The 14,890-nt window shown below is 41.8% G+C and overlaps 1 pseudogene; it reads right to left on the reverse strand.

The window, feature by feature from the left end:
- Positions 1-2,153: 2,153 nt before the first annotated feature.
- LOC136159108 (17S U2 SnRNP complex component HTATSF1 pseudogene) overlaps positions 2,154-14,890 on the reverse strand; it is a 210,718-nt pseudogene continuing 197,981 nt past the window's right edge.

Consider the following 14,890-nt stretch of genomic DNA (forward strand, 5'->3'; position numbering starts at 1 on the left):
TTGTATCCAGATACTTCAAATTAAACCAGGGCTCCCCTGGGGACACGGAACAGACAGGTTCCAAATACGAAAAGGAGTACATCAAGGCTGTGTATTGTCATACTGCTTATTTAACTTACATGCAGAGGACATCATGAGAAACGCTGGGCTGGAAGAAGCACAAGCTGGAATCAAGACTGCCGGAGGAAATATCAATAACCTCAGATATGCAGATGACACCACCCTTATGGCAAGAGAGTGAAGAGGAACTAAAAAGCCCCTTGATGAAAGTGAAAGAGGAGAGTGAAAAAGTTGGCTTAAAGCTCAACATTCAGAAAACTAAGATTATGGCATCTGGTCCCATCACCTCATGGGAAATAGATGGGGAGACAGTGGAAACAATGTCAGACTTTATTTTTCTTGGCTCCAAAATCGCTACAGATGGTGACTGCAGCCATGAAATTAAAAGACACTTACTCCTTGCAAGGCAAGTTATGACCAACCTAGATAGCATATTAAAAAGCAGAGACATTACTTTGCCAGCAAAGGTCCGACTGGTCAAGGCTATGGTTTTTCCAGTGGTCATGTATGGATGTGAGAGTTGGACTGTGAAGAAAGCTGAGCGCCAAAAAATTGATGTCTTTGAACTGTGGTGCTGGAGAAGACTCCTGAGAGTCCCTTGAACTGCAAGGAGATCCAACCAGTCCATCCTGAAGGAAATCAGTCCTGGGTGTTCACTGGAAGGACTGATGCTGAAGCTGAAACTCCAATACTTTGGCCCCCTCATGCCAAGAGTTGACTCACTGGAAAAGACCCTGATGCTGGGAGGGATTGGGGGCAGGAGGAGAAGGGGACAACAGAGGAGGAGATGGCTGGATGGCATCACCAACATGATGGGCATGAGTATGAGTAAACTCCAGGAGTTTGTGATGGACAGGGAGGCCTGGCGTGCTGCAATTCATGGGGTCGCAAAGAGTTGGACACGACTGAGCGACTGAACTGAACTGAACTCCCTGGTGGCTCAGAGGTAAAAAAATATCTGCCTGCAATGCAGGAGATGCTGCAGACGCAGGTTCAATCTCTGGGTCAAGAAGATCCCCTGGAGAAGGAAATGGCATCCCACTCCAATATTCTTACCTGGAGAATCCCATGGACAGAAGAGCCTGGCAGGCTACAGTCCATGGAGTTGCAAAGAGTTGGACATAACTTAGCCACAAAACAACAACAAAAACTTCAAATAGAATCATCCAGCCTTTCACCCCATTCTCCAGGGTACTTGGGTTGTCACAATTTCCTTCAGCTTAAAGTGATACCTCTGGTCTCTGTACCAGGAAATGCTGCACTGTCCACCTCACTTCAAACAATCCCAAATTGGCCCAAGCTTTTCACCCCTCCCGGGGGGGTATTCACAACACTCAGAATCCTAGTTTGGTGACATGATCCAAAAACCCCACTTTCTTTTTTTTTTTTTTTAATGAAAATGCACCAATGCAGTTTATTTTAATTCTAATTTATGAGAATAACTTCTTAAGTGCAACATCAGAAGCCAATTCATCAATACTGAATTTGGAAAGCGCAATCAAGAAAAGAGCCACATTTTTTATTGGAACTACACAATTTCCATAGTACTAGGCACCACAATTCTAGAACAAAACCAAAAACAAAAATCTGAAATATTCGTGACAAAAGTTCTTAAACTCCAGGAGATGTACATGAACTGCCCCAAACTGGATACAAAAGGTTGTGTAGTATACACACAGATTTTTCTGGGGAAAGGTCTTCTAACTTGAATCAGCTTCTAGAGGTGTCCAAACAGTAAATGGTAGAATTCTAATCTCCTCCATTTTTTCAATAATGGAAGCGGTGGACTGTGGGAAGTTCACCTTTGCACATTTAAGAGTCACTTTTCATGGGAAGAGGGTAGAAAAAAGTAACTTGTGAGGACTGTGGAGAGAAAAACTCCAAAGAGTTCTTTACCTCATAAGTTTTAGTAACATGTTCTGGTTTAGAGAGGGAAAATGGGGATATCAGTGGTAACATCATAAAGTGGAAGCAAGGAGACACCTACAGGGATTTTTCAAGTCCTTAAAAAACACCAAACATTAGTATGAAAAAAGCAAGAGCAAGAATTAAAAATGCAATTTAACTCAAGTACAATTTTCCATTTCTGCATATCAACAACATTCTTTATTTCTGAATGTCACAAACTTCAATCAGAATACTTTAAACAACATTATTTTGCATGCACTTAACAAATCTGACAAAGGACGAGGAGCAACGTAACTTGCATTATGCTATGGAATTTGAACTGAACAGCCAATGAACACATATTTAAAACCATTAGGTACAGGTAACCATGAACACTTCACTGCATTAATCAGATGGCATCCTACCTCTATGCACACATTCATGTAACACCATGAGTAATTACCCTGCAGCAGAGGCAAAATGGAGAAGGAATCTCCGTAAAAAGCAAGCTTAAGGGATTAAATAGTGTTGTCATCATCATCATCCTCACTACTGAGAACAAAGCTGCTGCCTGTGGACAAGGGCCCTTCCTCTTTAACATTCCCTAAACCACCCACAGTCCCTCTCTCGTCAGAATCTTCAAACAATTTGTCGCTGGAATCGTCATCAAACAACTTCTTGTTGGAATCATCATCTTCAAATACCTTTTCATCTATGCCTTCATCTTCCTTTACATCTCCATCTTCATCTTTTCTGTCCGAATCTTCAAATAGCTCTTCATCTGCATCATCTTCTTTGTCCTTTTCATCAGCATCTTCAAGTTCCTTTTCTTCTGCACCTTCTTCATCCTCCTTCTCATCTGACTCATCATCAAATAGCTTTTCACATGCATCTTCCTCTCCTTCCTTTTCATCTGACTCTTCTTCAAACTCTTTCTCAGAGCTTTCTTCATCAAACACTTTTTCAGAGCTGTCATCTTCGAATTCTGATTTTTCAGACTCATTTTCTTCTAACTCATTTTCCGTAATGTTTTCATTAAATTCCTTGTCGGAGGCATCTTCCTCAAAGCCTTTCTCAAGGCCATTTTCTTCTAACTCTTTTTCAGAGCCATCTTCCAACTGCTTTTCCGAGCAGTCTTCAGACTTTTGTTCTGAGTCATCATCTTCAGAAGCCACCTTTTGGGGGCTGGCCTCCCCCTCAGACTCCTTGCCGGGGCCTTCTTCAGACTCCTTCTCATGGCCATTCTTGTCAGGGTCCGTTTTGAGTTTCTTCCTTTTGGATTCTCTTTCACGGACAGTCTCTTTTGACTCTTTGTTAGGATTACCCTCTTCACGCTCTTTCTCAGGGCTGCCTTCTCCAGATTCTCTCTTGGGGAAGTCTTCTTCACTCTCTCTTTTGTGACAGCCTTCCTTAGATTCTCTTTCAAGGCAGCTCTCTTCAGATTCTTCTTGGGGACCTTCAGCTTCTTTCTCAGGGTCACTTTCTTTAGCATCTTTTTCAGAAGCAACTTCTTCAACTTCTCCCCCATCTTCCATTTTTTCAAACGTCTTTTCATCTATAGGTTCTTCAAATGCCATTTCAGTTGCAGCTGCTTGAACATTTGTTTGAGATGTGCCAGGGTGCTCAGAAAAATGCCTAACTCTAGAAGGCCCTGCCCTTTCTGGAGCATGGATGGAATCTGAATGCTGCAGGCCTCTGTTGGCCTCAGGAGCGTTGAGGAAAGCCTCCCATCCTCTCAGCCTCTCCTCCCTTTCTCTTGTGGTCTCCTCCACCTGATAATCCGTAGTTCCATCCCATGCTTGGGCAGTGATTTGATGCCCACCAAACCACCTTCCATTGAGGGTTTGGATACAATAATCAGCTTCCTCTGGATCCCTAAAGGACACAGAGGCCACACCATCGGGGTGTCTATCAAAGAGAAGGAGCTTCCTAATTTGTCCAAACTTTGAGCACTCTACTCGAAGGTCTTCTCTGATTTCATTCAACACCAGTGGATCATCCTCAAAATCCACTGGATGAAACATGTATTTGAGGATGACAACTCGCTCATGGCGCATTCGGAACGGGCCAGCTCGTCCCTCAGGTCTCCAGTCCAACTGCTTTTGTTGCACAGACAGCTTTTTCTTGTAGTCTTTGCACTTCTTCTTCTTCTTTGAGGCATCATATTCTCCCTTCAACTGAAATTTTGCCACCTCCACGTGTAATTTGTAGCCTCTAATTTCATCTTCATCCAAAAGTTTTAATGCCAGATCCACAGATTCTCTCTTCAAATAACAGCAAAGTCCATCTCCTTTAAGATTTCCTTGATTATCTTTGTAAAGTTTGACCTTAAATTCTTCTGTTTGAGGATCTCTCATAATAATGCCAAACTTCGACATGAGCTGTATAAATTCATCCACTGTAAAGTCTGGAGGCAAACCAGACACATAAACATTTGTATTTCTGTCTTCTTCAACACAAAACCATCCTGATTCAGCCTTTCTCTTTTCTCCCTTCTTTTTCAGGTCACTGGGTTCAGGAGATTGTCTTTGCGGAGGTTCTTTTGCAGTCCTAGCACTGACATCTTGGACACTTGCAGTAAAACTAGATGCACCATCGTTAGAAAAGCTGTAATTGGCCTGATAAGTAGCAATGAAATCTTCAGTGATCTTGGGGAACCAAGCCTTCTTGTCGAGGTCCCACTCGTATGGGGTGTCAGTCGGCTGCTGCCCGAAAGAATCGGTTTCTCTACCAGGATCTTTCTCGGTGTTGTCGTCCTTGGTGTCTCCGTACAACTCTTGCATTCGCAACTGCTCATCAAACTCATCATTTGCATTCAAGTTGTTGCCGCTCATGTTACCCACTTAGCCTAGAGGCAAGGTCCGGTCAAGCGAAGAGGCCGAGCTGATGCTGGAGGGGAACAGAGAAAAGAAGGTTGGCCATACTCAGCCTGCTCCCCGCTGCCCCCCAGCCCGCCTCCCCCGAAAACCTCACTTTCTATAAACCAACACTTCTAAGGGTAGGAGGGAAAAAGTCCATTTCAAACAGCAAACTCTTAATGCCCTGAGCCTATGAGACCTAAAATGACCAAGATGAATAGAGTGAAAACGTGAGTCCTTTCATGCACATTCTCTTCTTGAACTGAGACAGTTCAGCTTGATGTTTGGTACAATGATAAATTGTTCTGGGCAGATTTTCCAAAGTAATCCAAAATCCCCGAGTCCCTCTATACAAATTGTCTACTGTGGTGACTTAATTTCATGTTTTTAGTTTTAAGGAGAAGAGATTTGGATAAATGTTCTAATGTAGCAATTAGCAATTACACTAATAGCATTGATTTCCCATTATGTTGTCCCATTATTCTAATTATATTTCTCTTTAAACAATTTTTCAGACTGCAATCTTTTACTTAGATGAGCCTGACACCCCAGATAACCTCCCCTCGCCATTGTCCACCCAAATTGGTAACGAGTCCTGTGCTGTTTAACTTCACATCACACATTTTTTTAAAATCATTCTGGAAGAGCTCTGTGTCAGTGTATTCTCTTGAGCAATTATCGCCAGGACCCAGAACCAGCGTTGCAGTAATCAAAGCTGGTGGCCATTTGGTAAGGCTCTCTACACAAACAGCTCCTTAACATCCCACTAATGTACTTGAAATCTTACCCTTGAAGAGCACTTTTGGGAGATCTTTGGGGGTTTTCAGGCTTTAACAGTTTCTGCAAAAGAGCAACCCATGTCAGGCAATAACCAGGAAAGAAGACCACTTAACAAGAGCCTATAAGACACACCAAATACTCTCAAATGAGAGCTAACTAACACTCTATGTTTCATGCACTATTCTGAATGCCTTACATATATTAACTCATTTAGTTCCCTCCTATACTTGTATAAGATATGTAATATTATGATCTCCATTTTACAGATGAGGAAATTGAAGCTCATCCAAGATCATCTAACAAAATGGGGACACAGTCAAAATTCAAACCCAAGCACGCCGCCTTCAGGATCTGTACTCTTCACTGATGCTGTTTTGCTTTCTGGTATGTTTCTTTTTCAGCCCTCTCATGAGACCGGCATTTTATGTCTTCTTGGACAGATGTACTTAATGATCAGAAGGTTAAATAACTTGGCCAAAGGCACACAGCGCTAAGTGTCCAGCTATTATGTAAACCCAAATATTTCGGACTCTAGAGACTTACTCTTTCTCCTCTGCTGCCTACCCAAGAATGTATCACAATATCCAATCATGATGCCTATTTATGAGCAAGACCAAAACAACCAGGAGATAATAATAATAGGCTATATGGTACACTAACTAACAGAAAAAATGGCAGACAGGTATGGCAGAGCCTACTAGCTGATTGACAGATCTATTTTCTCTTCCTCTTGGGCACACACTGCCTTTTCAAACATCCTTTGTAGTCAAGTGTAGTGAAGTATCTGAATTTCAACCAGTGAGTTTTGGCCAAAATATCGTATTAAAATATGTCAACCTTCTCTCCTCACACCTGAATGGAGAGACACTGAGAACCTCGAGTAGGGAGGAGCCACAAGAGTGAGGGGGCCTGGGTTCCTGATTGACCCTGTGGAAGGGTGACCAACCAGGAAGCGATCCGAATGATCCTGGCAATAAGAAGTAAGCTTTAGGAATTCCCTGGTTGCCTAGTGGTTAGGATTCTGGGTTTTCACTGTTGTGTCCCAGGTTCAATTCCTGGTTGGGGAGCTGAGATCCCACAAGGTGTGTGGCATGGTCAAAATAAAAAGTAAGCTTGTACAGTGTTGAACCATAGAGGTTTCAAACTTACCTCTTATAGCAACTACTGTTATACCAACTAATATAAGATAAAAGTTGAATGTTGTCATCAAAAACTTAGAGTAAGACATTGATTTACAGTTGGATTTTGGATAGAAGAGAAATAAATGACTAACTCAGGTTGAAAAGCTGGAGATCATGTGGTAAGTATCCGCAAAACGCTTGGCCAATCTTTCTCTACAGTAACGCGTAAAGCAGTTCATCACTCGCCTCCTGGCTTTCACTCCAAATGAAATGGGCCACCATTTGGGTGTGTTGAGTAGCATCACACAATCTGATGTTATTAAATGTTCACGTCTGGCTGCTGTGTTGAGATTAATTTGCAGGTCAAGGGTAGAAGAATGACAAGAAGTTAAGAGGCTATTTTCACTGATCACAAAGAGTGAATTTGTGGAATGAAGACTCTCCTCCTACAGCCGGATGATGCCTGGTTCTCCTAAAGACTGTTTCTGAACCACCAGGCCAGGTAGAGTTACCACCGTGGGTTCTGAGAACACTATTGCTTCTGACTAATGATATTTCAAAAACAAATCAAAAGTGAAGAAACTATTTGTGTCTGAGCATTCAGTTTTTTCTTTGTTAACATTTTCTTTCAGATGGTTTTAATTTTCTTTTGAGATCTTATATATATTAAAAAGCAATGGATATCCAGTTAAATAATTGGACATAGATATCCAATTTATTTAAAAGATCCTTAAATACCTAATTGTGTTGCCTGTAGAATCATGACTTCTATAAATTTGGGGTGTATGAAAACAGAAGGGATATTTAGGGGTCTGCAAACTGCAGTAGGGACTGAGATTTACACTGGCCTTCCTGAGACAGACATTCACAGTTCAGTGAAACCCCCCAAGGCATAAGCATGAGGCCCATAAGACGGGTAGTAGGAAACACCACCTTCAATGCTTCAGTTTAATATCTCTGTCCCACCTTCAAATAAGCCTAGAAAACATGCTACTCCATAGACACTCTGCATATATTTTCCATTTACAAATGGCTGTATTTTATTATATCTCTGCCTACGGTATGGTCACATTCCAGTAAAATCCTAAGAGACTGGCAGGGCTGGGAGCAGTGTTCTTGGAAAACTATGAAGAAGTAGGAATTCTAGCATGCAGTGTTTGAAAGTGAAGGCGTTAGTCGCTCAGTTGTGTCCAACTCTTTTCAACCCCATGGACTGTAGCCCACCATGCTAGGATGCAGTGTTTATCCATCATTTGTATGCAAATTCCAGTTCAGTCAGTAATTAGAAAGCAACCCACGCTCTGGATCCTGCTTAACTGCCTACACCTAAAGGGTATGCTTGTGTGTCCACTGCTTGTTTCTAATCCATGTCATTACTGAGATTCACATCTTAGAAGTTCAGGCTTTTGTGGTTTGTTTTGGGATTGTTTGAAAAAAAAAATTTTTTTTTTAAAACTAGAGTGGATGGCCTGATACTCCCAGTGTTCCTCAAACGGAGGGAGGAAGGACTCTCTTCCAAGTCAGTATTTAGATTCCAACTCTGTCATCAATGATGAAATGATCCATTGCAGATGCTGAGACAAAAAAGGCAAAATGGGACACCCACTGTTTTCCTGTCTGCTGACCATCATTCAAAGGTAGAGTTAGCTGTTATTGAAATAAACCATGGAGAAAATATCAAAATAAGCCTATTACGCTAGGACCCAACCATTACAGCCAAGGAAATAAAACAATAAATCCTTTGAAATGAAGAAATATAGCAAGAGGCACTTGAAACCTGAGAGGTGTTTTGTCACCAAATTGCAGCATTAACAGTGCTTTGATGCTCCTTGCTAAATTGTATAGTTGTGACACTCAGAACGAACATTTGGAAAATAATACTTATTTCATACAACTCGTTAGCAGCAAAGAAGAAAACAAGATGATGTTTTAAAACCATAAATCTCCTTTATAACTAACTGTGAACCTAATGATATTGGACGACGAAAGAAAATTGAAAGGGAAAGTATGATTCCAAACTGCATTATAATCTTGGGTGTAAATGAACTATTATCTCATCAGTAGAGGATAAGTTCTATTTGGAATATGATGCTGAATGTTGGCAATATTCCTTCTCTGATAATGATAAGAAACTAGGAATCACAGGAGAAGTTATTTCTTTTTCATTATCAGTGGGACACTGGTGCCATTACCTGTGATTTTTTTTTTTAACCAATTTTTCTTCCTTACATATATCCCCGTGTATCCCAACTAATGAAATATCACTTAAATTTATGTTACTTAATAAAAATGACAAATTTAAAGAATCAGAAGGAAATTGGATGCTCACAGCACACTGCTCCATAGGCAAGGTCTATGATCACCAGCACCATTTTCAGACTTTCGTTAATGCTTGCTGGTATTCTAGATGTCTGTTTACCCAATCTCATTTTAATTTGTTAAAGGAAGTTGAAGTCATGACTCAGCTATAATGTGGCAGCATTTGAGTATTAAACAAAAATGCAAATCTAGCAGTACCTCCCTAATGAGATGTAGCAAGCTCATTTTTCTTCATATCATTTCTAATTCAGTCTCTGGTTTGAGGGAGCATTTCTGCGGCACACGGTCATGTTTAAACTTTATTTTATTACTTCTAAGCTTCTCCCATATTATTAGTCAACTTGAAGGCCTAATTCTGAAATCTGTTGGCTTAGAGACCTGCATAAACACTTGGGAAAATATTTTTCATGCAGCCACTGCACTGAACAGGGGGAACATCTGAGCTGTTTCAAGTGTTCTGTCTGTGTACAAAAGTGACAGCTAGGTTGCAGAGCTCCCAGTGTCTTTAGACATATGCAATGAGTCTTTCTCATCTGTCTTAATTTTTCATCCTAAACAATGCATGATTCTGTCATTAACCAGCAGACAGAAGACTCCCTGAGGGGTACCTAGTTGTCTTAATTTGGGTCTTGGGTGAAGGGAATATTGGGGAGCTGATCTCAGAGAACACCTTGAGCTAGCGGGGAAAACAAGAAGAGGAAGGAAGATCTGTGAAAGGTGGGTTAATGAGGGATTACTCTGTGGGCAACCCAGACTGTATCCCACAAGGGACTCTCTAAGCAGTTGTCTTTTCTAAGACCTCAAAATTGCTGAAGGGCAAGGAAACAAGGCATTAAATCTTTCTGGTTTCTAAACCTCAATGGTTGAGGGCTGCTCCTGGAGCATGAGGCCCTCAGGACTTCCAGCCTGCCCAGCGTTCTAACGAAACACACTTTCAGCGACCAGAGAACGCCCAAGGTCAGAGAGCTGCAGGAAGCCACCAACAGGAAAAGGGACTTCCACGCTGGTGCCTCCAAGAGAGCCAGGGGCACATGGGCAGGGACTCCCCAAAAAAGGAGACAGCGCTGTGAGGCAGGATGCTGACAGTCTCGGCCTGAATCTCAGGGAAGCAAAACCTGCTACGCTAATTAGTCTCTTTCAGTTCAGTTCAGCTCAGTCCTCAGTCGTGTCTGACTCTCTGCGACCCCATGGACTGCAGCATGCCAGGCCTCCCTGTCCATCACCAACCACGGAGTTTACTCAAACTCATGTCCATTGAGTCAGTGATACCAATTAGTCCCTAGCATGCAAATTATTTTAGCTGAAAACAATCAAGGCCCAAATGACTCAGGAAGAAACTTTGACCTTCCCCATAACTGCCTGAAACAATTCAGACACAGGACCTGAAACTGAATGTAAAACAGCTTAAACTGGTTTTGTCTCCTTAAACAGGGTGCTGTTTAACCAAACCTTGAGTTATTTTACAAAAACAGCACTGCTCATGTGCAAGACAGGAACCTCTGTCTCCCAGATCACCCCAGAATCAAGAATCTCCAGTATACCAAACTCAAAGAATAGAAATATTGTCACCAGAACCTTTTACAAAGAGAGTGTTAGTCGCTCAGTCGTGTCCAACTCTTTGCAGTCCCATGGTCTGTAGCCTGTCAGGTTCCTCTGTCCATGGAATTTTCCAGGCAAGAACATTGGAATGGGTCGCTATTTCCTTCTCCATTACAAAGAAAGAAGTCCTTCAATAACGAAAATCTGGCTTCCAGCAGTGCAAGTAGCTTATGGACTGATTCTAGACTAGCCAATCAGCTTCCAAGTTTGAAAATCCCTTACCCCTAAAAAATAAATAAATAAATAAAGCAAAAAGAAAATCCCTTACCCCTTAAATTTCTGCTCCAAACTCTGAATTGGGAAGACAGATTTGAGCTGTATCTCCTAAGGCCATCAACCTATTAATAAAACTCTTTCTTTTCTCTAAAGCCTGTGCCACAGTTCTGGCTTCCATGTGCTTCACTGAGTCAGGAGACTTGCTCCATAAAAGGCCTTTCCTGGAATAGAGCTATCACCAGAAATACCTGCAGAGAATATGAGCGAGATGTGGTAAAGGGAACAGGGCCTAAAGATCAGAGTCCTCTCAATGATTAAAGCTGTGGTAGCTATATGCAATGAATATTACTCAGCCATAGAGAGAATGAGATAATGCCATTTGCAGCAACATGGATGAACCTAGAGACTGTCATCCTGAGTGAAGCAAGTCAGACAGAGAAGGATAAATATCATATGACATAACTTATATGTGGAATCTTAAAAAATAATACAAATGAGCTTATTTACTAAACAGAAACAGACTCACAGACTCCTAAAACAAACTTACGGGGACCAAAGGGGAAACAGGGGCAGGGAGCAGGGGTAAATTAGGAGTTTGGAACAGATGTACACACATTACTGTCTATAAAATAGATCATCAGTAAAGACCTACTGTACGGCTCAGGGAACTCTACTCAATACTCTGTAACAATCTATACGGGGGAAAAGAAGCTGGAAAAGAATAGATACATGTATATGTACATGTGCAACTGAATCACTTTGCTATATACCTGAAACTAACACAACATTGTAAAACAACTATATGGTATCTCAGTGGTAAAGAATCTGTCTGCCAATGTAGATGAGGATTTGATCCCTGGATCAGGAAGATTCCCTGGAGAAGGAATCCAGTATTCTTGGGCTTGCCTGGTGATCAGCTGGTAAAGAATCTGCCTGCAATGCAGGAGACCTGGTTTTGATCCCTGGGTTGGGAAGATCCCCTGGAGAAGGGACCGGCTATCCACTGCAGTATTCTGGCCTGGAGAATTCCATGGACAGTCCATGGAGTCCCAAAGAGTGGGACACGACTGAGAGACTTTCACTTTCACTTTAGTGACTAAACTATAACAACGAAACAAAAATTTTAATTAAAAAAAAAAAAAAGAAGACAACATTCAAAAACAGAGAATGGTTAAATAAATAGTAAAACATCTTAAAAAGAAAATAAAAGGTCCTCTCTGTGTTCCCTTGTCACCACAGGGCCCAGACAGAAGAAGCTGGAAGAGCAGAGGAAAATGTCTTCCTCCCCTGCAGACCCCTGCTTCCCCTTTACTCATCGTGTGATTTGGATGCATGACTTAAGATCTCTGAATTTTACTTTTCCATACAGCGAGGTTTGTGACGCTGAGCTCTCTGGGTGATAATAAGGATTCCATATAACGATGTGAGACTGTATGTAAATTTGCCCACCAAGGACTCAGCATACAGTAGGTGCTCAGTAAGTGCTGCTCATTTTGGTTGTGATGATTATAATCTTTACTAACTATAATGCCCAATAAATATCCTCTGAACCTCAGCCCCTCCTTGCAGAGTAGGATAGTCCTACCATGCTCATCTCGCCCTCACAGCACAGTTTAGGACAGGAAGCGGGAGGAGTCTGTCAATCGCCCCTGCATCACTTCTGCAGCACATTTCTCGAACACAGCATGTCTCGTGACATCGGGTGCGAGTCACAAGCAGGCAGTCCTCTGAGAAACCCCAGCAGCCAAGCAGGGCGTGTGGCAGAATCAACCCTCATCTACACTCCTCGTAAAACTCATCAGAAGCCCTTACTACACTCAGAAGAAAAGAGTCACAGGGTAAGGCCTGTTGGTCTGCGGATATTGATGTCAGCTAAGGGAGACACTGACTCTGATTTCTATTAACTTTAACACTGCTGACTGAAAAAAATGAACAATGTAAAAGTTGAAAATTATGTTTTATTCGGCAGATGTGTTGAGGTCTTAAGCTCAGGAGACACTGCCTCTCAGTTCTGAGGGACCGTTTTGAAGAGGTAAGGAAGGAACCAGGATATATTGGAGTCTTTGCAACAAAAGTCAGGTAGTTTGAACATCAAAAGAATACTGTTAATTAAAGAAAAACTAGACATCTGAAGTTAATGGACTTAGCACTTTTCTCTGTATGGGAAGATGCGTGAGTCTGGGCTCACTGAACTCATTCCTTTGATATGCACCATAACTATCTAGGGCCACATCTGATTTCCTCCATCCTGCATCCCCTAAGGGTGCACAGTCGGGGGTGACTGCAGTGGCTGATTGCTTGATGCAAGCAACATCATTTACTATGGAAGGTGATGATATTATGATATGGAAGGTGACATTCGTCATCCACAATACTGAGACCCACTCTTGCCCCTTTCCCTCCAGCAAAGCTCCAATCCCCTTGGACTAATTGTACCATGAGGTCAAAGTCACCTCCATCCCAACAACTAAACAGGTGAGACTCCAAGGTGAGAGAGACATAACAATAGCTGTCATCAGGCAGTTTTCTCTGTGAAAAGGAATGCTGCTCCCAAGTTCGTACTAATGTCTGTTGACTTTTATAATGCCAGCCTTTCCATTACCTTGCTTTCCCTCTCTGTTTTAAAAAAAAAAAGTAGGAAAAAACTCTACAAACTCATGTTCCCGAGGTTATTCTGTAGCAAAACAATGTCTTCCTGGATCTGAGTTTTACGCCATTTGTGAAGTGTCAATAAAGCCCTCAGTTCCATAGATCATCAGGAGACCTCGCCCTTTCTCATCTTTGTATATGTGGCTGAGTATCCCTAAACTATTCCTCCCAACTCTGGAGTTACTAATAAATGTCCCGGGGAAGCATTAGAAACGAGAATACTGTGCTGGCTTCTATCCCTATGACCCCTCCTACTGAGAGTTCAGAGGAACCGTAGGATTGGAGGAAGGAAAATAGAGGGCAGGGAACAGAGAATCATATCATCCATGAGTTCATTATCTTGTACATTTATTGCACTGGAATCAACCAGCTTTCTATTACATTGGGTACCTAAATAGTACACTTGTTTTTACTGTTGCTGTTTAGTTGCTCAGTCATGTCCAACTCTTTACACCCCCATGGACTGTAGCCCACCAGGCTCCTCTGTCCATGGGGTTTTCCCAGGCAAGAATCCTGAAATAAGTTGCCATTTTCTTCTCCAAGGGATCTTCCCAGATTAGAGATCAAACCTATGTCTTCTGCACTGGCAGGCAGATGCTTTACCACCGAGCCATCTGGGAAACCCCTAATAGTACATTTACCTACATGTAATTTTTATATAGGGCTTCCCAGGCGGCACTATGTAGGAAGACTGAGGTGAGAGAATTAGTTACATGGCCCTCAATTTTACAGAAGGAAATGAACGGTTAATGAAAGCCTACTCACTGGGTGGATTTTTATATCTTATTCTGACGTGGCTGCATGTCTGGATGGCAGGCTGAGTTATAAATAGTTGATGCGATGCTCTGGTGCGGCAACGCCTATTGAATTGTTGCATCCATAAACTTTTTACGTGCTCAACTGGAGAAGTGAACCAATTATAAAGTTTTGCCCATTTGAACCCTCCACATAAAGTATCTTCAGCAAGTAGATAAACATCTTTGATGCCTTTGACTGCTTGGTGAGCTAAAATTTTATTCAAATTGGCTTTGTAATATCTTAAAATATACATGCCTGTGATGTTCTGCTCTTAACGTTCATACAAAATGAGTATTTGGACATCGTTAAACAAGAATACTGGCTGAACTTCCTTGTCAAAGGAAATTTCAGAAATTTTAATTTGTTCAGGGCCTCCTTTTTATTACATTTGTTTGTATCTCTAACTATTCCATTCGACCTCCCTGGCATCAGTGTGAAGAAATTCTTTGAGAAAAAGCTGATAGTTATGTTTCATGGAAGCCAAAGTCCTCCTTGCAAATTAAAATTACATTCCACTTTGCTGAACACTAAGAAAATCAGCTTTGGAAAATTACCTCAGCCCTAAAGACTGGGCCGCTACTTAGCAGTCAAACCCTGTTCCTT

This window comes from Muntiacus reevesi, chromosome 1 (assembly GCF_963930625.1).
Source record: "Muntiacus reevesi chromosome 1, mMunRee1.1, whole genome shotgun sequence".
NCBI lineage: Eukaryota > Metazoa > Chordata > Mammalia > Artiodactyla > Cervidae > Muntiacus > Muntiacus reevesi.